The sequence below is a fragment of the Ambystoma mexicanum genome, chromosome 6p (assembly GCF_040938575.1).
Source record: "Ambystoma mexicanum isolate Mex_15411 chromosome 6p, UKY_AmexF1_1, whole genome shotgun sequence".
Lineage (NCBI taxonomy): Eukaryota > Metazoa > Chordata > Amphibia > Caudata > Ambystomatidae > Ambystoma > Ambystoma mexicanum.
Genome location: NC_090935.1, coordinates 802,716,155 through 802,742,687, shown reverse-complemented (window position 1 = coordinate 802,742,687; position 26,533 = coordinate 802,716,155). Strand labels below are relative to the sequence as shown.

At 48.4% G+C, this 26,533-nt stretch overlaps 1 protein-coding gene across 1 annotated transcript in view; it reads left to right on the top strand.

Annotated features, from left to right (window-relative positions):
- CHD1 (chromodomain helicase DNA binding protein 1) overlaps positions 1-26,533 on the top strand; it is a 2,212,767-nt gene that overhangs the window by 1,077,056 nt on the left and 1,109,178 nt on the right. The window lies entirely within an intron of this gene.

Genomic DNA, 26,533 nt, shown 5'->3' with positions numbered 1-26,533 from the left:
AGTGACAGAGGCAGGAATCCACTCAGGGAAGATAAGGGCAACACCACCCCCTGAACGGTTGGGCCTGGGCACGGAGAGGATCTTGTAACCGTCAGGTAGGAGTGTGTCGAAGCTGGTGGCAGAGCTGGCTGTGAACCATGTCTCAGTGAGACCGAGGACGTCGAGGTCCAGTTCCTCAAGAAGGCGACAGATATCAGAGGAGTGCTTGATGGCAGAGCGAGCATTTAGAGTGGCAATGTGGAGAAGGTTGCCACCTTTGAAAAACTTCCGGGGAGGGGTACAGATCAGAGGTATGCCCTGCGGAGGTGTTAGAGAAGGAGTTGAAGAGGGAGCAAGAGAAGGGGCAGGGAGGGGGGGGAGAGGCAAGGTAGCCGAGGACAGAGGAAGGGGGACAGCGGGAGCGGAGAGGAAGTTGATGAGGCGTGGGAGGCGTCTATCAAAGAGGTGAAGGTTGGCCTGAGGGCCTTGGACCAAGACGGTCCCGTTAGCATAGACATTAATGATGGCCTTAGAGGAGTGGAAAGGGGCCAAGAGGACATCCCAACGGGTGCCACCATTAATGGGAGAGGAGGAGAAAGGAGAGAGCACAGAGACCATGTGAAGGGTCCATAGGTCAGGTGAAGGCACGAAAAAGAGAATGTCAGTGAGAGTTTCCTTGGAGCAGGCGCTCGTGTAGGTGTCAGCGATAGGGAGGCCTGGGTTGGAGACCAGGATGTCCTTTTTAAACTTTTTCCTACCGGATTTAGTGAGTGAGGAGAGCAGGATGAAACCAAACCAAGGTTTTGGACATGCCCTTCGACGGGAACAACCTGTTTGGGAAGGCGGTTGATGAGTCCCTTCAGGCCATCAAGACAGACACGGAGACTGCCCGGGCACTGGGAGTGCTCCAACAACGACGGCCGTCCTTTCGGAGCTCCGGAGGCAGACAAGGTGCCTCCAAGGGATCCGGCAGTGGCTCCTCCACGTACCGCCAAGCGGCAAGATCTTCGTCCCAGGAAGCATACAGGGGACGCGGCAAGTCAGGTGGTGCCAGTCGTCATCGACAGGGAGGTCAAGGAGGCAAGGCGGCCTCCAAACAAGATTGAACCGACTGTGGGGTTGGGCCCCCGCCGAAGCACCCCGGTGGGAGGCCGGCTGGCGAGGTTCGTCAGCGTGTGGGAGTCCATCTCCACCGACCGTTGGGTGCTGGACGCCCTGGCCCAAGGGCACGCCCTCGAGTTTCAGAAGAAGTGCCCTTGCGTTCCACCCGTGGCCAGGAAGAAAAATCACGTCCCTCAACTACTGTTGGAAGTAAGGGCGATGCTCAAGAAGGGTGCCATCGAGCTCGTCCCAAAGAGGCTTTGGGGCTCCAGAGTTTACTCAAGGTATATCCTCGTAAAAAAGAAGACAGGAGGATGGCGCCCCATCCTGGACCTGCGACGACTGAACAAGTACATCAAGGCACAGAAGTTCCCGATGATCACCCTCCAGCACGTGCCGGGACAGCTAGAGGAGGGCGATATCCTGTCGTCGTTGGACTTGGAGGATGCGTACTTCCACATCCCCATTCTAAAAAGACACCGAAGGTTCCTCAGGTTCGTGGTCCAAGGGCGGCACTACCAGTTCAAGGCCCTGCCGTTCGGATTGAAGTCGGCACCCAGGGTGTTCACCAAGTGCCTCGCACCGGTGGCGGCGCGCTGCGCCTACAGGGGGTCCACATCTACCCCTACCTGGATGACTGGCTCATCCGGGCAAGGACAAGGGAGCTCACCGTGGAGCACACTGCGAAGACCGTCCAGCTGCTCACGGACCTGGGATTCTCCATCAACTTTCCAAAATCCCACCTGGTTCCGTCGCAAGTCGCCCTGTTTCTCGGAGCCAAGCTCGACACAGTGGCGCGGCTGGCCTCGCCGTCGGAGGAAAGGACCCAGGACCATTCTGGGCAAGGTGCAGCGTCTGCTGGCCAAGGACATGGCCAGGGTACGATCTATCAAGTCCCTCTTTGGGATGATGTCCTCCTGCATTTATCTGGTGCGCCTTTGCAGGCTTTGGAGGCGCCCCTTACAAGAGTTCTTCAGCGCCCGCTGGGTCCAGTCAACGGGCAGCTTCGAGGACAGGATCCCTCTCAACGAGACGTTCCGTCAGGTGATCCGGTGGTGTGGTACCCGCTCCCATCTGTCGGCGGGCACAGACTTTCAGACCCCAGCTCACCAGGTGACGGTGACGACGGACGCCTCCCTGGAAGGGTGGGGAGCACACTCCAGAGATCTTCACGCGAGAAGCCTTTGGCTCCCGGAGGCGAAGTCACTCCACATCAACATCTTGGAGCTCCGCGCTGTGGTCTGGGCCCTCAGGTCCTTTCTTCCGTCCCGCAAGGGCAAGGTGGTGAGGAACTTCACCAACAACACCACCACGATGTTCTACATCTGGAAGCAGGGCGGAACCAGGTCCCCAGCCCTATCCAAGGAAGCCCAGGATCTGTGGCATTGGGCCGTCGCCCAAGGGATGTTTCTGGTGCCTCTTCATCTAGCAGGAATACAAAACACGATTGCCGACTCACTCAGCAGAGAGCTGCGCTCGTGCCACGAGTGGGAACTACGCCAGGATCAAGTGGATCGACTCTTCCGACGATGGGGCAAACCCCAAATTGATCTCTTTGCGACGGTGATGAATTCCAAGTGCCGGAGGTTCGCCAGCAGGTTTCCCCCAGCCGAGGAGCATGGGCGATGCTTTCTCGTTCTCCTGGGGCGGCCTATTTCTTTATGCGTTCCCTCTGCTGCCGTTGCTGCTCCGGCTCATCAACCAGCTCAAGAGGTCCCGGTGCAGGATGATCCTCGTCGCACCGGCGTGGCCGAGACAGATCTGGTTCCTGGACCTTCTGGACTTGTCAACATCCACACCAGTCGAGCTGCCGATGGGCGCAGACCTTCTCTCCAGAGAAGGAGGCGCCATTCTTCACCACAACCTGGAGTCGCTGCACTTGCAGGCCTGGCTCCTGCAGCACTAGAGTTTGGAGGGTACGACATCCCGGCCGACTGCAGAGAGGTTCTTGCAAAGGCCAGGGCGTCCTCAACTCTCAAGTGCTACGGACATAAATGGAAGAGGTTCTCTGTCTGGTTCCGTGCACAGAAGATTAACCCTCTGCGGATTACGGCCCCCCCAAGTATTGCCGTACCTACCGTCATTGGCCAAGGCTGGACTAGCTCACGCTTCCATCAAGATACATCTGGCCGCCATCTCACGATACACCAGAACTAAGGGACGGACGGGCGTCCTTGTGGTCTCTTCGACTGGTGAAGGAATTTATGAAAGGATTGTTCCGATCATTCCCGCCGGTGAAGGCCCCTGCCCCGGCGTGGGAGCTCAACGTGGTGCTGACCAGGCCCATGGGGGCCCCCATTTGAGCCTATGCATTCGGCACCGTTGAAGTTTATGTCGTGGAAGACCGCGTTTCTCGTGGCCATCACCTCCGCACGACGAGTGGGAGAAATCCAGGCCCTATCTTGCAAGCCGCCATACTTGACTTTTCACGACACGAGGGTGGTGCTGAGGACGCACCCCTCCTTCATGCCCAAGGTGCCATTGGACTTCCACCTCAACGAACCCTTGGTGTTGCCAGTTTTCTTCCCGTCTCCTTCGTCGCTGGCTGAAAGGACTCTGCACTCGCTGGACGTAGCTAGAGCGCTGAAGTTCTACGTGGACCGCACAAAGAGTTTTCGGAAGACATCTCAGCTGTTTGTGAACTTTGGGACTGTGAATCAAAGGAAGGCTCTCTCGAAGACTTCCATTTCCAGATGGCTCTCCGGCTGTATCATGCACTGTCACCGGTTGGCAAACCGACTGTTGCCCGGCCGTCCGAGAGCCCATTCGACCAGAGCGATCGCTGCTACCACGGCGTTCCTGTCTGGTGTGCCCCTGTTGGACATCTGAAGGGCTGCGACGTGGAGGTTGACGCACACCTTCACAAGATTCTACTGCATCGATTGGGACTCCAGGGAGGAGTCCAGGGTCGGCCAAGCAGTGCTGCGCAACCTGTTCGCTTAAGGTGAGCCGGGTGAGGAGGTAAGAGATGCTGAATGTTGAGTAGTTGTATTGCTTAATGTTGAGCCTGTTGCCACCTCCCGTGGTTGTGCATGTGTGTACTGCTATGTATTCTCTTATTCATGAGCATGTGAATCCATGCCAGACCCATGCTGGAGAAGGAATACTGTTGTTCTCCAACATGGGTCTGGCATGGATTCACATGCGAACCCTCCCGCCTACCCCTCTGCGGCTCTTCACTTGGTCATACTGTCACTTTACGTGCTACCAAATCTGAGGATGGCTGCCAGAGGCGGGGCTTAGGGAGAGGGCAGTCATTGACTGGGGGCATTATGACCCAGAGACCAGTGATTGGTTACTACTAAGAAAGACAGATCAGAAACGAAACTGATACTGATTTTTTTTTTCTTCTATACCGAGGATTCCCGGCCTCATTACAGGTAAGTAACTTGTTCCTTTTCTGTGCGACAGAGTAACTCAGAATAGGACTTCTTCTTTTTGACTGGTGGGAACAACCAGTCCCAAGATGAATTTTGATTTGAGCCATCTCCCGAGGTTGTGTGAGTTTCCAGAGCTGCGAACCCCAATACCGGAAGACCTGCTGCCCATTTCGAGTACCTCATTGTGGAAAGGCCGAATCTGTCCAACTCTTTGCTGAGCCCTCAAGGACACGCCAGGGACCCAATCCAACCCGACCAGACGCCCCTCATCAGAGTGTGGGAATGCATGAACCGAAAGAAGATTGAACGGGCGAATTGCGTCCTTAGTTGGTGCTGCAGAAAAGGCACCAATACTGCAGAGTGACCAGGGAAGTTGCTGAAAGCCATGCCAGTAGTCCTCCCTCGAGACTGCTGCTGAAAGATCCCAGCCATTATCCTGCCTTTTGTCATCAGAACAAGGAATCCGCAGGTCAGGTTCAGAGCTGCAACATCACGGAGCATCCACCACAAATGTTTTCTTCAAACCTGAGTTACTGTGGGGGAAAAAGGTATTGCTTACCTTGTTCCAGAAAGTCGCGCCAGAGAGTTGGAGTGCATGTAGAGGTGTCCAGTGCAACTCCCCTATCCCCCCACCCCACTTACCTCTGACTCAAGCCACTGCTTGTGTCCCTTTAGGGAGGCCTTTAACAGGGTCTCCAATGTTGGTTAAGTCTTCTTGTATCTTCTTTCCTAGAGACTAGAAAGTATTCACAGGAATGTTTGACTTCTGTTGCTTTTCAAGACTTTAACCCCTCCAAACTGCCTTTTAACTAGGGTTGTGTTTTGTATTTGAAATAGCCTTGCTGTAATGGAAAACTGCCTCTAGAACCAGAAGCACTGGTAGGATAACACTAACCAACTGTTTTCTTTCCTAAAAATGACAATCTTATATGTGTATGCTGACTGAATGCAATTACCATATTACTTTGTGGGTGCGTGTTATTACAGATCGTACGGTTGACCGGTCAAACTCCTGTAACAATTGTGCATGTTCAGCAACTACCAACTAAGAAGTGGCTTTTGAAAGTATTGTGAAGTATACATGTTTGTGTTGGTTTAGTGTGCCAAGTATTTAACAGTGACTCTTGTGTGAATATAATCTATATTTTAGTTTAAACGTATGTGTAATTACTAGCCAAGTTCATTGAACTTACCTACAGCTCACATCTTCCTCTTAAAATGAGCCTGACTGTTCTGCCACTCTACCAAAGTCCTTGAGTAGTACAGACTGATACTAAGATTTGGGGATCTACATACCATTGGCATAGCTTACTAAAGTCTTACCTGCAAGTGGGACTTTAGGAAAACTCCCCTAACAGGGGCTACATCAGATGTACAGAAATGCAGTGGGGGTATGTTGCAGGTCAAGTTAGCTGTGTTGCAGGCAGGTTCAATTCCATATACTATACACGGCTGTAAGACGGGTCATGTGTGCTTGCCAGCAGGTAGGCAAACAGGTGGGTAACGGACCAGTTAAATTATGCAAGTATCACTTAGATGCAGGACAAATCCAGTATGGCAGGATCAAGTAAGGTTACAGGTCAATCTGGTGTGTAACAGGCGAATTAAGATACGCATACAGCACAGAGGTGCAGGTTAGGTTTTGTTATAGGCAAGATCAGGTGCTTAAACAGCACAAGGCTATGGGTCAAGTCAGGTATGTAGCAGGCAGGTTTAAGTGTAGCTGCAGTGATGAGGCTTATGGCGTACAGCCTGGGTGTCTACCACCAGAAGCTGAAGGTGGGCATGACTAACGTTATGCAGTGTTCACCAAGCGGCGATGGTGGGTAGAGACAGGTAGGGATGGACCCTATACTGGTTGGTTCATAGAGAATAAAAAGCCACAACCATGCAGGAGGTGGGGTGTGGGTGCAATGAAATGTACACAAGACAAAGATGTCAGGCGTGATGTGTGTTTCCTTAACTTGTGATGCCGTGGAAATTGCGGTGACCTACTAATATAGATCGCGGCAATTCCAGGTCAGTGCGCTTAGAGGATGAATGCAGTAGTACAGACAGGCTGACAAAGAGTGATGCAACGTAGCACCGTTCGTGCCCCGGACAAGGCCAGACAAGGTTGCAGGGCCTTATAATTGTTAGGGAGAATTTTCATGGCTGTGCCAATTCCCTTTATCCTTAGAGACCATGTTAGGACAGTTTTTTTTTCTTTCTGAAGTCCAACTAAGAGCTTAGGAAAACCTTTCAACTGAGGTAGTACAAGACTCCATTCTTTGTATTTGGCTGTACCACCTGAGTTCAGGGTAGCGTAGACAGAGCAGCCAGGCTTATTTTAGGAGAGATAGAGAGATTGCTGAAGAATCAGTACAAAGACATTGTAATACAAATGGTGCAAAGAAACACTGAAACACTATGCATTGTAAAAATAAATGATTTATTTAAATACAAGTAGGCCCAGATAAATCTTGGGGGGGAATAATTCTAAGAAAAACACAACAATGGGCTTTAAAGTTCACCAGACGAAATCCAGGACATTATTTAGAGAACTAACAGTAGTCTGGGTAAGTCAAAACTTTTCATACACATTCAGTATAGGTCAGACCTATTCTTGTGGCGTAAAAAACATAAGTTACTTTCGGGTTACTTTACAGTAATTCACTGGTAGTAGACCCTGTGAGTTGTACCGTGAAGCTCAGCAAGAAATCAGATAGTAAAATCAACTGGACAATATACTTTTCGAGGGGATTGGGTCCTCTGACGTATTCCATATCTATGACAGGTAATGTCCACAGGTGTGCTGCTTTTGAAAATCTTTGGCGTCTGCGTCCTGCGTCGATGCGCCGTCCCCGAGGACCTCCTCCGATGGCCGGCATCACCCGATGTGATAAGTAGGACGCACGACGCCCATAGCCTCAGTTCCGTTTTTTCCGCGAACGTGTTCGCTTCGTGAATCTCGGTACGCCTCGATTCGTTGGAGTTACTGTTTTCTTTCTCGGTTCGTTGAACCTGTTCGGTTTGTTTGTGGCGATGTCTTTCTCATCTTCGACCCCGTTTCCGGGCTTCAGGGACTGTGGGTCCAAGATGTCGGTCACGGACTCGCACGACGCCTGCCTCTGGTGCCTCGGGGAGGCCCACGATACGGACGACTGTGTCGACTGCCAGTCGCTCACTGCGAAGGCCTTGCGAGAAGGCAAGTAGAAACTGTCGGTAGGCCGGGTGTCTAAGCCCCGGAAGTCGAGGTCTGCGGGGCTTTCAACCGATGACTCGAGGGGTGACTGTCATGTCCTCGGGTAGTTCCTACGACCTTGTCCCGACACCCAGTCCAGTGTGCTACCCCTCCCAGTAACCTGTCTCCCGGGGCTCACGTAGGCAACCCTGTTTGGCTCGCGCGCTGGCCAAGCAATCGCCATACACCCTGCAGTCACGATTGCGGCCGTTCCTCCATTGGCAGTTGCCTTGGAGATTAGGCCACCGCTCGAGCAGTAACACACTCGCTCGTGCTGTTGTGGCCCGATCACGTGACCCGAGGAAACGGTCACGTGCCCCGGTTTCGCGGTCACGTGACTCCGGTTGACATCATGTGACCAGGAAGTGGACGATATTTAAGCAGTGCAGTGCCGGTATCCTACGCTTCACAGCTGGTTTACCAGGAGTACTCTGTTTGACTTTCTTACCTGTATTGCTTACCTGGCTTCCTTGGACTTGGCTTATGTTTACTGGACTTCTTGTGGATCACGTTTTGGATTTGGCTACCTTGGCTTTTCTGCTCATCACGGCTCCTGACCCCGGACTGTACTACGGACTTCCTCTGGATCTCGTTCTTGTTTATCCCTTTGGTGTAGACTGCTCTCCCTGGCTTCAGACCTTCGTCTGCAACGGATCTCTGTTGGGCCTCCCTGATTGCACCTCTACACGGGGAATCCCACTCTTCAGTTGGTGACTTCCACCTGATTACCTGGGGCCCTCTTCAATATACTCTCCAGGTGGAGACTGGCGAGGTACATCTAGACCTATCCCGCAGGGTGGGTCTTTTGCCTACGTGAGTCCCGGAACCATCCTCCCGTTCAGGTTTTCCATCCCTTTCATCAGATCCCCGGTAAGACTGACTGTATTCGGATTATTGTATGTAGTGTCCTGACTGCTTGGTATCTAATCATTGCCTTTTTCCACAGCTGCCTTGGGGTTCCTAGTACTTCGGTTCCGGCTTCGGATTATCTCCACCTGTGGCCGCAAAGGTTGCACAGGGAGTGATTTAGTGATTCTCCCTGTGCGGCATTTGGGGACAGAGGTCTTCTATATCTTCACGACTCTCAACACAAGACAGTGACTCTCCGCATCGTCGTCGGAAGTCCGGTGGGTCTCCTTCCAGGAGTCGGTCTCGCCACTCCTCCGCCTCTTCTAGGCATTCCAGGAAGCGCCGGCATAGGTCGCCTTCCCCGTACTCTTCTGAGGACTCCGCCTGTCGGCGGGTCGCTTATCCCTCCATGCAAGCGACACCGGAGGAATGGGCTTCCTTCGGGAAGCAGATGCTAGCGATTCTGGAATCGCAGGGCACCGGTCCGTCTGCGCCTCCGAGTGGGGTCGGTCGGCACCGGTCGAGAGACACCGCCCGTACGCCTTCGGGCTCGGGTGGTCGGCACGGCTCGCGGGAGAGGTCCTGCTCGGACAAGGGTAGCCGTTCTCGCCTTGCCCGTTCCAGGTCCCAGTCCTCGACGTGCTCGAGACCGCGTGATCCTGTGCCGTCTTCGAAGACGTCGATGCCTGTGGCGCCGAGGTCGTTGACAATTACTCCCGAGGTTCCGTCTTCGAGGGGGTCGTCGACGCTGTCGGTGCCCAGGCTGTCGAGAGACACGCTCGGAGCTCCGGCTTCGAGGACTGTGTCGACGCCGCCGATGCTGGAGGCGTTGCAGTCGACGCTGATTCGCTCGACGTCGACGCATTTTCTATCCACGCCGGCGCCGACTTGATGCCTTTTCTGTCAACGCCAACTCGCTCAGCGCCCTCGACTCCTTTCGAGGCAGTGGTGTCAGAGGGGCCCCGTGGCACGGGGTTTGCCCCTAAAAAGGCTAGGGCCAAGGTCCGGCACTGCTTTGGTCCGCAGAGGTCTTCCTCTCCCCGCCTGGAGTACATTTCCGAGGGTGACGAAGGCTCTGATGGGGGTCTGGTTCCAGTTACGGTTCCGGAAGAACTTATGTCGGGCCATAGTCAGTTTGATAACCTGAGGCAGTCACTGCATGATGCCAGTGGATTGGACACCTCTCCGGAGGTGGAGTTTTGTCGGCCGGAGCCTGGCACTCATGCCGATTCGTCATATCGGCGCCTTATGTCTCAGGTTACCGAGTACTTGGGTTGGTCAGCCCCCCCAGGGGAGTTCGTTCAGGATGATCTCACGGACATCCTTGATCTCGGTCCACCCACTGACCCGGTTTTGCCTTTTCATATGGCTTGGCAGAGAAGGGTGGCTGCGGCTTGGACTGCTCCGGAGAGTTTCCCGGCAGTGGGCAAGTCTTTGTGGCGAAAATACCATCCAGCCAGTAGCGACCCCTGCTACTTGTCTAGGCACCCCACCCCGGAGAGTTTGGTGGTGCAGGCGGCTACGGCCCCGGCAAAGCAAGCATCGTATCCTACCATCCCTCCGGATAGGGACGACAAACGTTTTGATGGCTGGGCGAAGAAATTGTTTTCTTCTGGGGGTATGGCGCTTCAGGCGGCCAACTCCATATGTGCCTTGTCTCGTTTCACACACACTCTGTGGAACTGTGTTGCATTAGTGGCTGATCATATTCCCGAAGGCGGACGAACGGGATGGTTTCCTTGCTATGGTTCAGGATGGCACGGATGCCATATGTGAGGCCGTTCAGTCGGGTTTGGACTTGGTGGATTGTGTCAGCCGGTCCATGGCGGCGAGCACCGTAATTCGCAGGTTTGCGTGGTTGAGGAAGTCTGGGTTCGCTCCTGATGTGCAGTCCCGGCTCCTCAACATGCCCTTTGACGGTGAACACCTTTTTGGCAGAAAGGCTGACGAGAGCCTTGAGAGGTTGCAGACCTCCAAAGCTGCAGTGAAGTAGTTGGGCGCTGCAGTTCGCCAACCTCCGCCTTTTCGTCCTAGGGGACAGCAATGGAGGGGAGGTTCCTTTCGCTATTACTCGTCGTAAGAGGCCATCGTAAGAGTGCCAGAGGTGGAAACAAAGGTACTCAAGGTGCCAAGGCCGCTCGGGCAGTGTCCTCTTTGCCCTAAGGCAACGCCGCAGCAGCTACCACTCAGTCATGAGACCAGGTCCCATGGTTCGCCGGTTGAGGGAAGGCTGGCGCAGCATCTTGTAGACTGGCAAGCCATTACTTTGGATGTGTGGGTTCTGGAGATCATAACCCACGGCTACTGTCTTCCTTTTCGGCAGAGGCCTCACGACAATCCACCAGGGAACCTCTCTTGGAAGAGTCCGGATCCGCTCCTTGCGCAAGAAATTCAAGCCCTGCTGGAGAAAGGCGCCATAGAACTGGTGCCTGTAGCGGAGAGGAACAAGGGATGGTATTCCCCTTATTTTTTGATTTCAAAGAAAGACGGGGGATTGAGACCCATCATGGACTTGCGCGGTTTGAACAAACTCCTCAGGAAGGACAAGTTCAAGATGGTGACTCTTTCTCAAGTCCTCCAGGCCCTTCAACTTCAGGACTGGTTGGTGTCTCTCGACCTCAAGGATGCTTACTTCCATGTGCCGATCGATCCCAAGCACAAGAAGTACCTGAGGTTCGCGGTTGGCGACTCGCACTTTCAGTTTCGGGTCCTGCCGTTCAGATTGACCTCCACCCCGAGGGTTTTCACCAAGCTCATGGTGGTGGTGGCAGCGCATCTCAGGAAAGGGGGATTCACGTCTACCCCTACCTTGACGATTGGTTGATCAGGGGGAGCTCTCCCGAGCAAGTCCTGGATCATCTGTCCGTCACCTGCCACTCCCTTCACAGGCTGGGCTTCTCCCTCAATTTAAAGAAGTCCCATTTGACACCAACGCAGCGGCTCCAGTACATCCGAGCGGTGCTCGACACGTCCCTGGGGCAGTGTTTTCCTCCTCAGGTGAGGGCTCTTCACATTCAGCAGATGGTGCACAAGTTTCAGTTTGCCCAGACTCTCCCAGCGTCCGAGTTCTTGAGACTGCTCGGCCTCATGGCATCCTGCATTCTTCTGGTGCCAGAGGCTCGTCTACGGATGAGATCTTTGCAGTGGGCACTCAAGCTCCAGTGGTCTCAGTCCTCCGGCAGGCTGTCACACCCTGTTCAGGTGCCGCCCTCGGTAGCCCGTGACCTTCTGTGGTGGGCCGTCAAGGGCAATCTGATGAAGGGGGCCCCATTTTGGCTGCCCTGGCCGGAGGTGACGATCGTGACGGACGCATCCCTCACGGGATGGGGAGCTCATGCCAACAAGCCGACAGTCAGCGGTCGTTGGTCTCTGTCGGAGTCCAGACTCCATATCAATCTGTTGGAGCTGAGGGCCGTCAGGCTAGCCCTGAAGGCTTTTCTGCCGACTGTGCACGGGAAGAGTGTCCTGATTCTGATGGACAACACGGTGGCCATGCACTACCTCAACAAAAAGGGGGGCAGGGTCACTTCTGCTGTGCAGGGAGGCGATGCAACTCGAGTTCTGGGCCATTCAGCAGGAAGTTTCGATCTCGGTGGTTCATCTGGCCGGAGACGATGTGACGGCGGACGCTCTGAGCAGGCAGAGCACGATCTCTCACGAGTGGGAGCTGGCTCAGGAGATTCTCCTGGAGATCTTCGCCCTTTGGGGGACCCCTCAAGTGGATCTCTTCGCCTCCAGTGTCAACCGGAAGTGCGAAAGGTTTTGCTCGCGGGAATTTCCTCCAAAAGGAGCCTTAGGAGACGCGTTCATGGCGGAGTGGTCATTCCCACTGCTGTACGCGTTTCCTCCAGTCCCCGTCATCCCGCAAGTGTTGCAGAGGTTACGGAGGTTCGGTTCCTGGATGATCCTCATTGCTCCGGCATGGGCCCGGAGGACGTGGTACCCGGACCTTCTAGACTTGTCCATCTGCCCTCCACGTCGTCTTCCCTACCGAGACGATCTGCTCTCACGGGAGGGTCAGGTTCTCCATCCAGAGGTCAGATCCCTCAATCTTCACGCTTGGCTTCTGAAAGGTTGAGGTATAAGGATTGGGACCTCCCTGAAGACGTGATGGAGGTGTTGCTCTCGGCCAGGCGGCCGGCAACTAAGTCGCTGTACCGTTGCCGTTGGAGAAAGTTCTGCGACTGGTGCAGAGTTCAGAATGTGGATCCTTCTGAATGCGACATTCCCATGGTTTTGTCTTTTTTGCTTTCTTTGGCCCACAGGGGCTTGCAAGTGGGGAACCATTAAAGGTTACCTGGCGGCCCTGTCCATATTTAAGCGCTCGTCTGAAGAGGGTTCCTATTTTAAGATTCCTTTAATTTCTCCAGTTTTTGAAAGGGCTCACTAATGTGTTCCCTCCGTCACCTTTTTTGGTGCCAGGTTGGGATTTGAACCTTGTTCTTAAGTTTCTTATGGGTGCTCCGTTTGAGCCTTTACATTCTTGCCCTTTGAGGCTGTTAACTCTGAAAACTGTGTTTTTAGTTGCGGTTACTTCCGCTCGCAGAGTGAGTGAGTTACATGCACTGTCAGTTAAGCCACCCTTCACTGTATTTCACAAGGATAGGGTTGTCCTTAGAGTTCTTCCTCCTTTTCTTCCGAAGGTGGTTTCGGAATTTCATTTGAGCCAGAAGGTTGTTCTTCCGGCGTTCTATCCTCCTCCACATCCTGGTAAGGAAGAGGAGAGGCTCCATAGGATTGATCCTAGGAGAGCGTTGAGCTTTTATATCTCGCGCATGTCCCGGGTCAGAGTGGACGATCAACTTTTCATTGGTTACGCTGGAAAGCGTTTGGGACAAGCTGTGACGAAACAGACTTTGTCTCGTTGGATTATTTTAGCTGTCTCCGAGTGTTACCTCTTGGCGGGTAAGGACCCTCCGGCTGGCTTTTGGGCCCATTCTACCAGAGGAGTGGCTGCGTCTACTGCCCTGCAGAGGGGAGTTCTTATTCGTCACATCTGTGATGCAGCCACCTGGGCTTCAGTACATACTTTTGTACGTCACTATTCCCTCGATTCCATCAGGGGGCAAGATCTGGCCTTTGGCAAGGCAGTTCTCTATTCCGCAATTTGATTGGGCATGCTAAATTTGTATTCTAAATTCTTTCCCACCTCCTTGCTTCGTACTGCTTTGGGAGTCTGTCATAGATATGGAATACGTCGGAGGACCCAATCCCCTCGAAGAACAAGTTACTTTCTTACCTGGTAACGTTCTTTCGATGGGATGGTCCGACGACGTATTCCATATCGTTCCCTCCCTGCCTTCCCCGCTGCAGAATTTCTTTTGCGATTGCAGCTTGCGTTCCGCAAGGCCTCGTGTGTCTGACTGGCAGAAAACTGGTGGCACACGTTCTGGGAAAAAACTATAACTGAGGCTATGGGCGTCGTGCGTCCTACTTATCACATCGGGTGACGCCGGCAGTCGGAGGAGGTCCTCGGGGACGGCGCATCGACGTCATCGACGCAGGACGCAGACGCCAAAGATTTTCCGAAGCAGCACAGCTGTGGACATTACCTGTCGTAGGTATGGAATACGTCGTCGGACCATCTCATCGAAAGAACGTTACCAGGTAAGAAAGTAACTTGTTCTTCTGATCTAGTGAAACACAGGTTCTAGCAACAGTATAAACCTATAGCTCTGATTCAGATAACACACTTATTGTATGGGACCTTGGGGTTTACTATTCAATTACATTTGCTTTTCAGTTCACAGACTAAGGGAAGCAATAACTCTAAGTGTTTTTAGGATAATACAGTGATACTAAAGGTAAGTAAAACCAGTACACTTTTTACAGGAGCTATAAGCAACTTAGACAGGTATAAACCTAAGACTGTTTTTGCGTTTGATAAAATGGCATGAAAGTAAATAAACAAGCATTGGCACCAATTGACCACCATGTTAATATGAGGTGGAGTGCACACGGAACAGCGTTACATATTTAGGAAATATCATAAATACAGCACAAACATTATGTCAGCAAATCAAGAGGAGCTGATGACATTCACACTCTGCAACACAGCACAGTGAACACGTGATTACGTTTTCGTGCCATTGGAGAGTATCACATCTTATAGATGATTTTGAGAGGTTGGGAGACTTGCACCCCGGAACGGATTTAAAATCAAAAGCTCATCTAATCTAACAAGATTTGCCATACGTAGTAATAAGATCAGGCCCTGCATTGAGAAAGCCCGAAGTCGGTCGAAACACATGTCGGCTTTAAATGGCTTTTAATGGTCCTTTACTGTGAATAAATAATCAGTCCTGTAATCACAAAGGGATGTGTCAAATCATATGTGAATCTTACTAAAAAAAAAACTTTAACTGTCATTTTCTCTTCTAATCGAAACAAACATTGGAGAACGCATATATCCTGAGATTTACATTTTGTTTGACTGTTTTTGTCCGTCTGCAACAGACCACTGAAAGCAAAACCCAGTGTTGCACTTTATGAATGCCTCAAGTTATTCTAGGTGGGTAATACCTAATGCAGACTTATTCTGGACAGGCTAACAGCAGGTCAGAGGAAACAAGACCCAATTGGGGGGACACTCATACATTTATCCTATCAGGAATAGTGAAGTGAAACCAACAGCATTACTTTTAGGAAGAGGCACAACCAAATCGCAGCCCAGTAATATAACCTTACATCTACTTTCTGTTACAATGGCAAAAGAGTTTCTAAGTAAAGAAAGATGTTGCATATACTCATCAGAATGGCAATACATTTCTAAGGTAAGCAATTCCCTTACATATACTTTTCAGAATGGCAGAGCATTTCTAAGGTAAGTAATAGCTTTACTAAATGTTCACTGTGAGTTAGTTACTAACCAACAACTGTTGCAAGTAAGCAACTTTTAAACATGCATTCTCTTGTCTAGGCAAAAGGCCCAATCCTTAGAAATGTGTCCTTTATTCTTGGAGCATGAGTGTTCTCAGTGCAGCACCCAAGGGTGACCATTTTCCCAAAATTGTCCCCCGTCTTCTTTTTTTGTTATTTCTTGTCAGTTAGTTCTTTCTGGGCTTTTACTCTGTTTGAATTGGGTTTGAGTCCTGGCTTCATTGTGTATTTAAAGGCAGGAAGTGAGGGAGGGTCCTGAGACATCCCTGTCCTTTGTCTCTAGGTGTGCCCGAGTGAAACTTGTTCTGATTGGCAGGCTGGCTGTCCAGGAGGACAGCTACCATGCTGGGTGATTGACAGCCTACGGCTGTGAATGAACAGGAAGTTTCTAAAAAGGTGAGCTTTTTGGGACGAGAGGGAGAGTCGACCACTGGAGGACTACATCCGACAAAGACGTGAAGAGAGGCCAGCATCACCCTCCAGGACTGCGAAGTGTGCTGACCCTGTTTTCGTTTCGACTGGAAAGCCACATATGGGACAACTTCCTCCCTTGGGGTGGTGGGACCATCTAGCCTTAAGACAAACTTCATGTTGGCACAACCCCCAACTTGCTGTGACGTTCCAAGGCTGCAGAATCCGAATGCCCGGGGGACCCCTTACCATCATCAAGTGCATTGTTTTCAGAAGTGCAAATTCACCCAAAACTTTGTTGGCATCCAGAAGACGCTACAGAAGCAGGACATCTTCATCCGGAGTCACCTCACCAGATTCCATGACCGAGGGATCAATTAACTTCTAACCAGACACGGCTGTTCTTATATTTCGCTGAGAAAAAGGCGCCAAAACTACAAAATGCAGCTGAATCGAGGAGAATCCGTTGCTGCAGAGCTCCACTCTAGAGTGCTGCTGAAGAAGCCCGCCTGACATACTCCCTTCTGTCACCACGACGAAGGACCAGGAATTCTATTCCATTTCTTTTTTATAAATCGCTAAATCGTCCACAGGCCTCAAAGCGCTGACACAAATACATAGAACAGACAAGACAAAATCATAGTGCCGTTAGTGCACACACACACAAACACATACACATATATACATATACGCACACATATATATATATATATATACTGAGTGAGGAACTTCTTGAGTGAGGATCTCATAAGGTGTACTCTCGCGACCCGTATGTTAGTGCTATTAAAGTTGGCAATGGTTTTCTTATTTTATTATTTTATTCTTGTGTCGCAAGGATGTAGGTCAACACGGAGACATAGAGTCCCTCAGCTCCGTTTGTAAAGTAAGCAGTAGTTTGTTTGTGCCTACACCTCTTTGCGCCAAATTTCTGATGTAAATGAATAAAAGTACGTAGTCAAGTTTCTTCAAGTATATTTTCTTAATTTATTTGATATATGTTCTGCCCATATGGATGACACGTGTTTCGGCGTTCCATTGGCGCCTTTTTCAAATCCGGGCCTTATTGAATGTAATGCGAATCTCTCTTTCCTTATTTCCGGGAATTAGTTTTTAGTTGAAGTGTATCACGGTAGTTCCAGAGGTGGGATTTAACCCTGGAACTACCGTGATACACTTCAACTAAAAACTAATTCCCGGAAATAAGGAAAGAGAGATTCGCATTACATTCAATAAGGCCCGGATTTGAAAAAGGCGCCAATGGAACGCCGAAACACGTGTCATCCATATGGGCAGAACATATATCAAATAAATTAAGAAAATATACTTGAAGAAACTTGACTACGTACTTTTATTCATTTACATCAGAAATTTGGCGCAAAGAGGTGTAGGCACAAACAAACTACTGCTTATATATATATATACATACACACTTCCAATTACCGGGGACTGTGGACATTAATACTTCACTTTTGATACTTAATTGCAATACTGAGGTTGTCGAAAAGGTTAGGGAAGGAAAAAGGCTAACGGGTTCTCAGAATAGGTGAAATCTTTGCAATCTTTCCAATGAAGTCAAGGTTAGACCTTTCACAGCAACTTATGTACCACCTATGAGGGACAGTTGAAACCAAAGTCAATGGGTCAGACGAGTCTGCAGGGAACCAGGACAGCCAAAGTCAATAAAAAAATGTCTAGGGAGCTGAGGCACTTCTTCAGATAGCACGAAAGTCTTGCACAATCTTATTTAGACAGTTTGTTGGAACAGGAATCACTGTTGGGCCACAAGCTGTAAGGTTTCTGAAAGGCAATGCTGCAAACAACTCTGCACAAGGCAGCTACTGCAAGTCGCCAGTGAGAGCAAGCAAGCCACAGACGAGAGTGAAGTACCCCTTCAGTCAAGACAGTACCTTAGGTTGGAAGAATAGGTTCCAGCTGACTTCTGTCCAGATATCAGTCCTGCAGGTCCTGGGCCTCAGTCGTGGAGACAAGAGGGAGGACGTCTGCATTGCAGTTCGAAGGTCGGCGGTAGCTATGGGCTCTTTCCAAATCAGCAGCACTTTGCGGTTTCAGCTACCGGTGTATAGCACCACAGCGTTTCTTGGACACCTTATGGGCTCCCCTTGCTTCTGGGGTCCAGGACTCTGTTGAGGTGGCTCAGTCTTGGGTCGTCCTGCTCTGGGAGGGTCCTCAGAATCTTTCTGGTGCTCAGGTCCGGCTTAAAGACGATGCACCCATTTCTGGTGTTCCTGACCCCTGGCACTCTGGTCCAGCAGCAGCAAGGAAGTACATCCAGCAGAGAGAGGGGTTACAGCAAAGTTTGCCTTGGGGTCAGTTGGTCCCACCAACCCAAAGGACGAAGTTGTCTGTTTTGGGCTTCTCTAGTCTATATGGAGTTGGAGCTTCAGCACTGCAGCAGGGCTTCACCAGGCAGTTCAACGGTCCGGAAGGGTACAGCAAGCTTCTCTTTCAAGTTCTTTCTTCGGATGTTTCCTCCAGTAATCGGCTCTGCCTTCTGTTCAAGAGAGATCGCCTTTAATGCGGGTTTCTCCTATTCATTTGCATCCAGCTGTCACTCATACAATAGGGTGGCTGTCCTGTAAGGACAGGCAGCCAGCCAATCAGCACTGGGTGCTTTCAGGTAACCAAGGAGACTAAGGACAGGGAGTTTCGGGCAACTCTCACTTCCTGCCCTGCCAGACACACTGGAGCCAGAGGTGGGTTTCAGCATTGAAGCCTGCCAAAGACAAAACAAACAAAAGTGTCAAACCTGGCTTGGTCTGCAAAGTAAAACCCAAGAAAGACCTCACAAGCAAGAAATGTCGAAAAAAGACGACCGGGCCATTTTGACAAAATGGGCCCCCATGGGTGCATTACTGCAGCTAAGAATTCAGCCTGCGGTAAAAATGCATAATGGTAGGAAAATTAAACCACTGCTACCAGCCATTATTATATATTTTTCTTTTGATTTAATTGAAAAACTATTTTTACAAAAATCCAGTTCCATATTTTCTAATAGATTAAGCTAATTTCTTTTCCAAAATGCTCTTAACACCATAGAAGTGTTCCAGGCTGATTTGTTCCTTGTTTCCTTAGGTCAGTTTTATTGGTCTATTTTTTGTCTATTGTATCTGTCTCTTTTACAGACTTTTGTTTTGTGGCGTGTAAATGTCATTGCAATCACCCATGATACCCTTTCTCCACTCATTAGACTTTACAACCAGTCGTCTTGATCAAATGTTTTTATCTTGAGAAAGTGGGGTCTCGGTTAGATGGCTCTGAGAGATTTTGTTCCCTCACGTGAAAGCAGGAGATGTCTAACTGTTTCAACATCTTCTCCACCTTTGCAGGGCAGGCATATATTTGTAGGGGATGCTCCTCTTATTGCCAGAATTTCATTTGTTGGCTAAAGGTTTAGACAAGCCCTCAAAAAGGTATTGTGTAGAGTTTTGTTTGGAAACTTTTTCAGCTATTCCGGAAGATCATTTAGCTTTTTTCTATTAATCGGAATATTAGCGGTCAGTTTATTGCTGGCGGCCTTGTCCAGAGTCTTAATCCAGTCGTACCCTGCCATTTTCTTATTTACCTTGTTTGGATTGGTCATCAGTTCTTCTTAGTGCTAAACACTTCTTACAAAATTGTTTGGTTTTTCAGTTTCCACTCTGTTAGCATCTGGTTCTTTCCCCCTTTGATTTCTTCACCGATTATGTCCAGTATCTTCAGTCGAGTTGGAAGGAGTAATTTTCTGTAGAACATGATGCTGTTGCGTTCGATAACCGTCTGTGTTGAGGTAAAGGACTTTTCTCTTCTTATTGAGGCCATGGTTGATTTTGGCAGGTTCAAAACTGACTGCCAGTAAAGGCCCTCCAGTTTTACCCATATTGGTGATGGAATGTAGGGCATTGCCTCGGCGCCATAGGACAAGGATGGGATGACTTTTGCCTTATAGAAGTTTATCGCTGGAATAAATGAGAACCTTCCCTATTTCTTATCCACAGCTCTGGTTTGTGCTGCCAGAGATTTTGTTCTTTCTAAGAGTACCTTTTGCATCGGCTTTCCTATGACTGCTGCTTAAGGTCACCCCAGATATTTGATTTCAGTCCATCTTTCTATCCGGTCACAATCCAGAAACCATCTTAGTTGTTCACCTTTCTTGGGGACTGTTTCCAAAGACTTTATTTTCGTCTTGTCTTTGTTTATTTCCAAGATGTTTTCTTTTATATACGCAGAAAGGTTGTCCCAATGGCGCTGTAGACCAATTGCTGTCTGGTCTAGAAGGATCAGATCGTCCGCGTATAGTAGGCAAGTTGTTTTAGTGTCGCCTAACGTGGGAGGGAATGATCATATTTTCTTCTCTTCGGTATGGGAGTCTCCTATGTATATGATGCATAGTGCTGGGGCCAAAGGGCACCCTTGATTTACACCTCTCTCTGTTATGATCTCTGCAGACGAAGTGCCTTGTTGGTTTAGGCAAACTCTCATGGTGGTGTCAGAGTAGAATGCCCGTACTGGGTCAAGGATGGAGTTAGGACATTTCCAAGTGGTCCGCCTCTTCCATAGGGACTTGCAGTTGACCTGGTCAAAAGCCTGGACCAGGTCTATAAACGCCACAAATGCCCTAGAACTGCCTTCCATGATCTTTCCTTTTAGACTGGTCATCAACAGTATATTTGCTGTAGTACCGATGTTTTTTTAACAAATCCTGCTTGAAAGGCATCAGCACAAGGGGCGTTTTTGCCCATGATTGGAAGCGTGCCAGTAGTGTTGAGCCGAAGATCTTTCAAATAGTGTCTAATAGTGCTATTGGTCTGTAGTTCTTGGGATTTTCTTTGCTGCTTCCTCTTTTGAAAATCAGTACCACAGTAGAAGTTTTCCAGGAGCTTGGAATTGTATGTGTTTCTACGCACTTCTTAAATACCAGATGTATAAAGTAGGCCCATTCTTGTCGATTTCCTTTGAGATCTATGTTGGTTATCCCATCTTAGCCCGGTGCTCTTGAGGTTTTTAGTTTTCAAATTGACTCCTCGATGGTCTCTGTCGTAAGGAACAACCCAATATGATGAAGACTTGTCGTTCCTTAGTGATGATTGTTGTAGGTCTTGCGAAAAGTTCTGTGAAGTGCTTCACCAGTTTATTTTCTGTTATTTTGTAAGGTATTGTTCGTTGAGTTTGTTACGTCTCTTACTAGTGACCAAAGTTCTCTCGTCTTAAAACCACAAATTATCCTGAGCATATGTTCGGAGTCTTGCTGACAAGTTTTATTCGATGCTCCTTAACCCAATGTTTGTACTGCTTTTGCTGCGTACGCTGCTTTGTTAGTGTCTTAACACTTTCTTGTTATTATGGTTGTTCTCTGTTCTTTCCGAACTGCTCTTCTTTTTGCAACCAGAATTTCATCATAACTGTGTGTGGGTGGAGCAGATAGTCTGTTGGATGTTTTCTTTTTATTTACTCATGTGATCAGCAGAGAGTGGTAATCAACTGTTACGCCTCCTAAATTGGTGACTTCCAATGTGTCCAACTTCTGATATCTTTGTGTTGGGGTCTTGATGTTATGTGCTGTAAGCCTCACTCGGGCTCCATTATTGGTTCCCTCGATTTGAGCTGTCGTTTTCAAAATTTGCAGTGTTTCCCATGAGTCTGTTCACAGATTATGGTCACTGTTTCTCGTCCTTATGACCTCAAAGGACGTTATAAGTGACAATAGGTCTCTTGACACGAATACGTGATTGATTGTTGCTTGCGTTCCATCACGCTCCCATGTTGGGATTTGCAAGGGAGTCATGCTTTCGAGTCAGGTGTAAGTTATGTAATTCTCTAGATGACATTAGTGCTGTCCATTGGTTGCCTCTTTGAACAGCTAGAGATTCTTTTCTCGACCTTGTATTTCGTTTTTCTCCTTCTCGGCAAATAACATTCAAGTCTCCGCAGATGAGGAGATATTTGACTTTATGTTCTATATAAGCCTCATCTATTACTTTTTCCATCGCATGTAGAAAATGTTCCTTTTAAGTTGCCTGAGGATTCCAATAAGTGTTAATTATAATCACCCGGTCTCCTCCCGCTTCTTCTCCTATCGTTTTTGTGTTATTCCAATGTAGACGCTCTGCTTGCATCAGTAGCGTTGCGGTTAGGATTTTTAAATGTTGTAAACCTATACCGGAACGAAGAGCAATCAAGAGCCCTGAATTCGGGCTGCCCTTGACTCCTTTTTGTGCTGGTGAGACAAAGACCTTGTATCCGTCAAGGTGTAACGCTCACCTGATTCCCGTAGAGGCGCCGGTCAAAGGTGATGTGTAACACACGGCTGGCTCTTTGGGCTGGACCTCTGTGCACTGTATGTCTGACTCGAAGGGTAAGATGTCTGCAGATAGAAAATATGGGATTAAGTAACTGGGTTATTGAATGTCTCTCTCTTCTTCCCTTTCTCTTCTCCTGTAGAACCCCAAAGGTTAACGCTCTCACCTTAGGTAAGTGAACGCCGTGCTCTCCATCTGCCTCGGGGCAGGGTGCTGTAACCAGTTTCTTCACTGGATAAGCGGAGCAGGCCTCTTGACTTCAGAGGACTGCTGTCCGTCGTTTACTGCACGAACGGTAAGTTTCGAGTAATTCTAATGTCTTTAAAGTCTTTAGTAATGATGTTTCTTGTTTTGCAGGGTTCTGGCGATGGCGGATGACGGGCTGAAGTGAGTTGAAGATGGAGCCCGTGTGCTGAATAGAAGCGCCTGGAAGCACGTAAGTAAGCGTTGTTGCCTGCTTCACGATGCGCTCTAACTGTCTTTTTATTTTGCAGGTACAGGTTCGGAGCGGCTGCAGGGTGCCGGAATACCCACTGGGTTAGATGTGGAAAGGAGTAATAGCATGTGAGTATTAAAGTTCCCCAATGTCTTTAAACGCACCTTGTTTTGTCTTTCAGATGCGGGATGCAGCGCCGAAGGCCTCCGGAGCGTGCAAAGAGTTGGTAAGCTTTTGTCTTTCAGATGCCGGAATGCAGTGTGAAGACCTCCGGAGCGCACGAAGAGTAGGTAAGCCTTTGTCTTTCAGATGCCGGAATGCAGCGCGAGGCGTTGGTGACAGCCGATGGACCAGGTAAGTGAAGAGCTGTCACTGAAGACCGTAATGCTAACCTGTTCTTTCTTGTCTTTATAGGTGTTGCTGAAGACTGGATTCAGGATGGTAAGCCTTTTTCCTTAGGCCCAGGATCAGATGCAGAAGACACGATGAGCGTTCTGCTGCAGAGGATGCAGAATAACGCAAAGCAAGATTCATCCATCGGGTGTGGTTTAAATAGCCTCCTGTATTGCTTAGGCGTCTCCTTCCACAGCCACGCCTAGGTAAGAAAAGAATTCCTGCTTTCCAGAAGAGTTCCAGTGTTCTGAATCTAGGGAGTGGCTCCTGCCCCACCCAACAGGAAAAGTAGTTCCAAACAGAAGAGGATCATAGGCTCAACTGGCAGGCAAGTAAGCAGCATGGTCTGCTGCAGGTAAGTCCACCCAAGCATTATGAGCCCGGCGCTTCCAGCACTGGGACTGGGCATATTTATGAGCCTGGTGCCACTGGCGCCAGGACTGGGTCCAAAAGGTCCCAATTGGGACTGGTTGGCACTCGGAACCTGGGTTATGGATCTGCTTCCAAGGGAGTTGGGAAAACTCTGACCTTTTGGAAGCACAGATCATGACACAAGGTATGGTTTTTCAACCAACCAGGTCTCCTGCAAGCATAGTATGTCAAAACTTCCCAGATGTACGTCATTAGGAGTCATAAGGTGAGAGAACCTTCTGGTGTTCCAGTATGCGAAGTTCAACGCATTAGGTTCCGCGGTGCCACTCTCAAGTCCGTTCTTCGAAGAGTTGGCCGTTTCGTGTTTTTTGAGTGGCTATTTTCGCGTTTGTTTTGCAAAACATTTGGGATCCATGCCCATGTTTCATCTATTCTTTCTTTGTTTTTGTTTTGCAATATACTTAGGTGGCACTTCATGTTTGAAGGTTACTTTCGTTCTTGCAAAAGTTCCATGTGGGACCCAACCCATTTTCAATGGATCTTGGAAGTATTTTGTTATCGTTTTATCAACTTCTACCTCCTCTGTTCTTGTTCTCTGTGCTTTCTGAAATGTATGCTAGTGTGTCGATGGATTCTTTTTCTTTCGTTCCTCCTTTTTGGCATTAATTGTAGTGAGGGTAACATAAAAAATGTTACATTAGTAGGTAGGAAAAGGGGCTACTAAGTAACCCCCCAGTACTTCCACATAAGATGGAGTATACTGGACCTACATGGGGAAAACGGGTAAGTGTCAATTTCACTTTACTACTCTTGGGAACAGTAGATTACTCAAGAGAAGGTTGTTGAACCTTATGAGAAATCCAAAGGACTTCTCTGTGACACTGCACTGAAGGTCCTGTGTGTCACCCTACAAAAGTAGATGCATACAGAGTTTGTCAGACACCAAATATAAAGAAGTACTGAGTTCAAATCGGATCAAAAATACATGAGTAAGAAACGGGTCTCATTACGGGATAAAAATTAAAAGGCCTGAAGTCCAGCAAAAGAGCTGGGGGTCTCTAAGGTTGCCGGCCCATGCAGGCGTTTCCTGATTGGACCTCCCCAGACCAATCAGAGTCTCATAAACTGGCAGCTGTGCTGAGGGCTACACCACACCCTGAGGACGCCTTTCCTTCCGATGTAGTAGTGGCAGACATCTTATGTAGCGAGATAGATATTGCACTTGGATCTGTCAAAGACTGAAGTAGTGGGATCCTGCAGGAGTGAAGCTGGCCCACCAAACCCACAAAGCCTGCCTGCTCAACAATCCTGCTTTAATAAAACTATTGGCCAGGCAAACCCAAGGGGAAAGGGGAATGGAGAAAATAACAAAAGACAAGAACTCCCACTGCAGGTACTTCAGATTGTCCTTTGTGGATGGGTTTTTAGTCAGTTGAGTTCCTAAAAGGAAAATACAACCTTAATCATTATTATTATTCTTTCTTTCCAACTATTTCTTTCTAAATGAAATTATTTTTTCTAATTACCTGTTGCCTAAACCTTGTTTGCCCTTAGGCCGCCTTGGAAAGATTGCTGCTGCTACCGTTGGTGCTCAGTATAACTTCTCTTCAATGGTCTATCTTCTTTCTTTTCTTTTCTAAAGCTTCTGGCTGTTATATAAACAATAAGGATACCCAAAAATATTGTCTTTTACTGTTGTGACTAGAACTCGCTGCTGTGTAACTATATCACTAAATATGTAAATTAAATACCTTCAGATATTATCTCTTTTTTTATTCCGTAGGTAAATCCGATTCAGCAAGGATTCATAACTTGAAAATATTTACATTAGAAGGTCGCTCACTTGAACGTTACTAAACTGTCATGTTTAGTAATCGGAGCGTTATCATTCAACAAAAGTCTTGAAGAAATGAAGTCTGTAGGAATACACGACGCATCCGAAAAATAATCCAAAATGGCCGCGACGCAGCGTCACGTCGCAAGGTCCTTTACTCGAAAGCTGCACGAACGAAAAAATACGAATTGCGCGAACGCAACCTACTATCATTAAATATTAGTTTAAAGTTAGTAAATAACGTTTAGAATTAGTATTTTGGTAAATTAGTTTGCGCGCCAATCTTATTCCAAAAAAAATAATATTCTTAATACAATTAAAGATGCGCACTTGAATTCTTTTGCATTTTTACAATTATCTTTTCTTAAAATAAATTCTTTTCTTTTTTAAGAAGAGTCTACAAAGTCTTATGAAGAAAGTCTTGTAAATTATTTTTCTTTTCACAAAATACACTTAGCTTAGTTTCTTGTTCTTTTAAACGATTCAGATGCTCAGCAAACTGGTGCTAGAAGAAAGTCTTCGATGTCGAGTTCAAAAACTTCTTTCTTGTGTCATTGCTTAAAAGAATATATTTTTACAATTACAAGAGACTAAAAACTTGAAAACTTGTAACTATAGATTTAATTTACTGGAGCTATCAATAACGTGACCTAACCAGTTGACAACTTTAATGAAAGGCAGTTTATAACAGTCATGAAAATTCTAAATGACAACACATTGCTGCCTTCAGTAAAATCAACCAATCATTGCAGAGGCTGTGTTCCACCATCTTGGCTTGGGACTGTTTCATCTGTCTAAATGCAAGTGAGTTAAGGGAAATGTAATACTCTCACAAATGATTTCACTTAATACTTCAACTAACTCCTCTTTATCTTTCTGGAAATGTATCTGAAAACCCCTATTCTCCAATGAACCTTACTAACGTGAGGTACAAAATGTGGCAACCTGACAGGATCACAGAGCTCGGGCACTCTCACTCTTGACGAGGATGGCTTCAAGTATGCTCCTGAGCTTGTGGGAACCGGTTGATATTGTGCACAAGGCCAGACAAGGGTGCAGGGCCTTGTAATCAGACCTTCGAATTCAGCCACGATTTTAATTGCCAGTTACATAAGTGGCAAGATATCTTTTTAACAGTGTTGGTCTAACTAAGTTGTTCCTGTAACTGAATAACACTGTGAGTTGGAACCAATAGGGCCGGCTGCCCTTGAATTACTTATTGTATTCCGCAAGCATAACTAACTTGGTCTTATTTCCCAAGAATAGGAAATTGCCATTCTGAATGCATAACTTTAGGTTTGACTCACCTTGACTTTCTTAATGCTCTTGTAAATAAGGTTATTTTTTGGTTTGTATACCATAAGTATTGAGTTGGTTTTT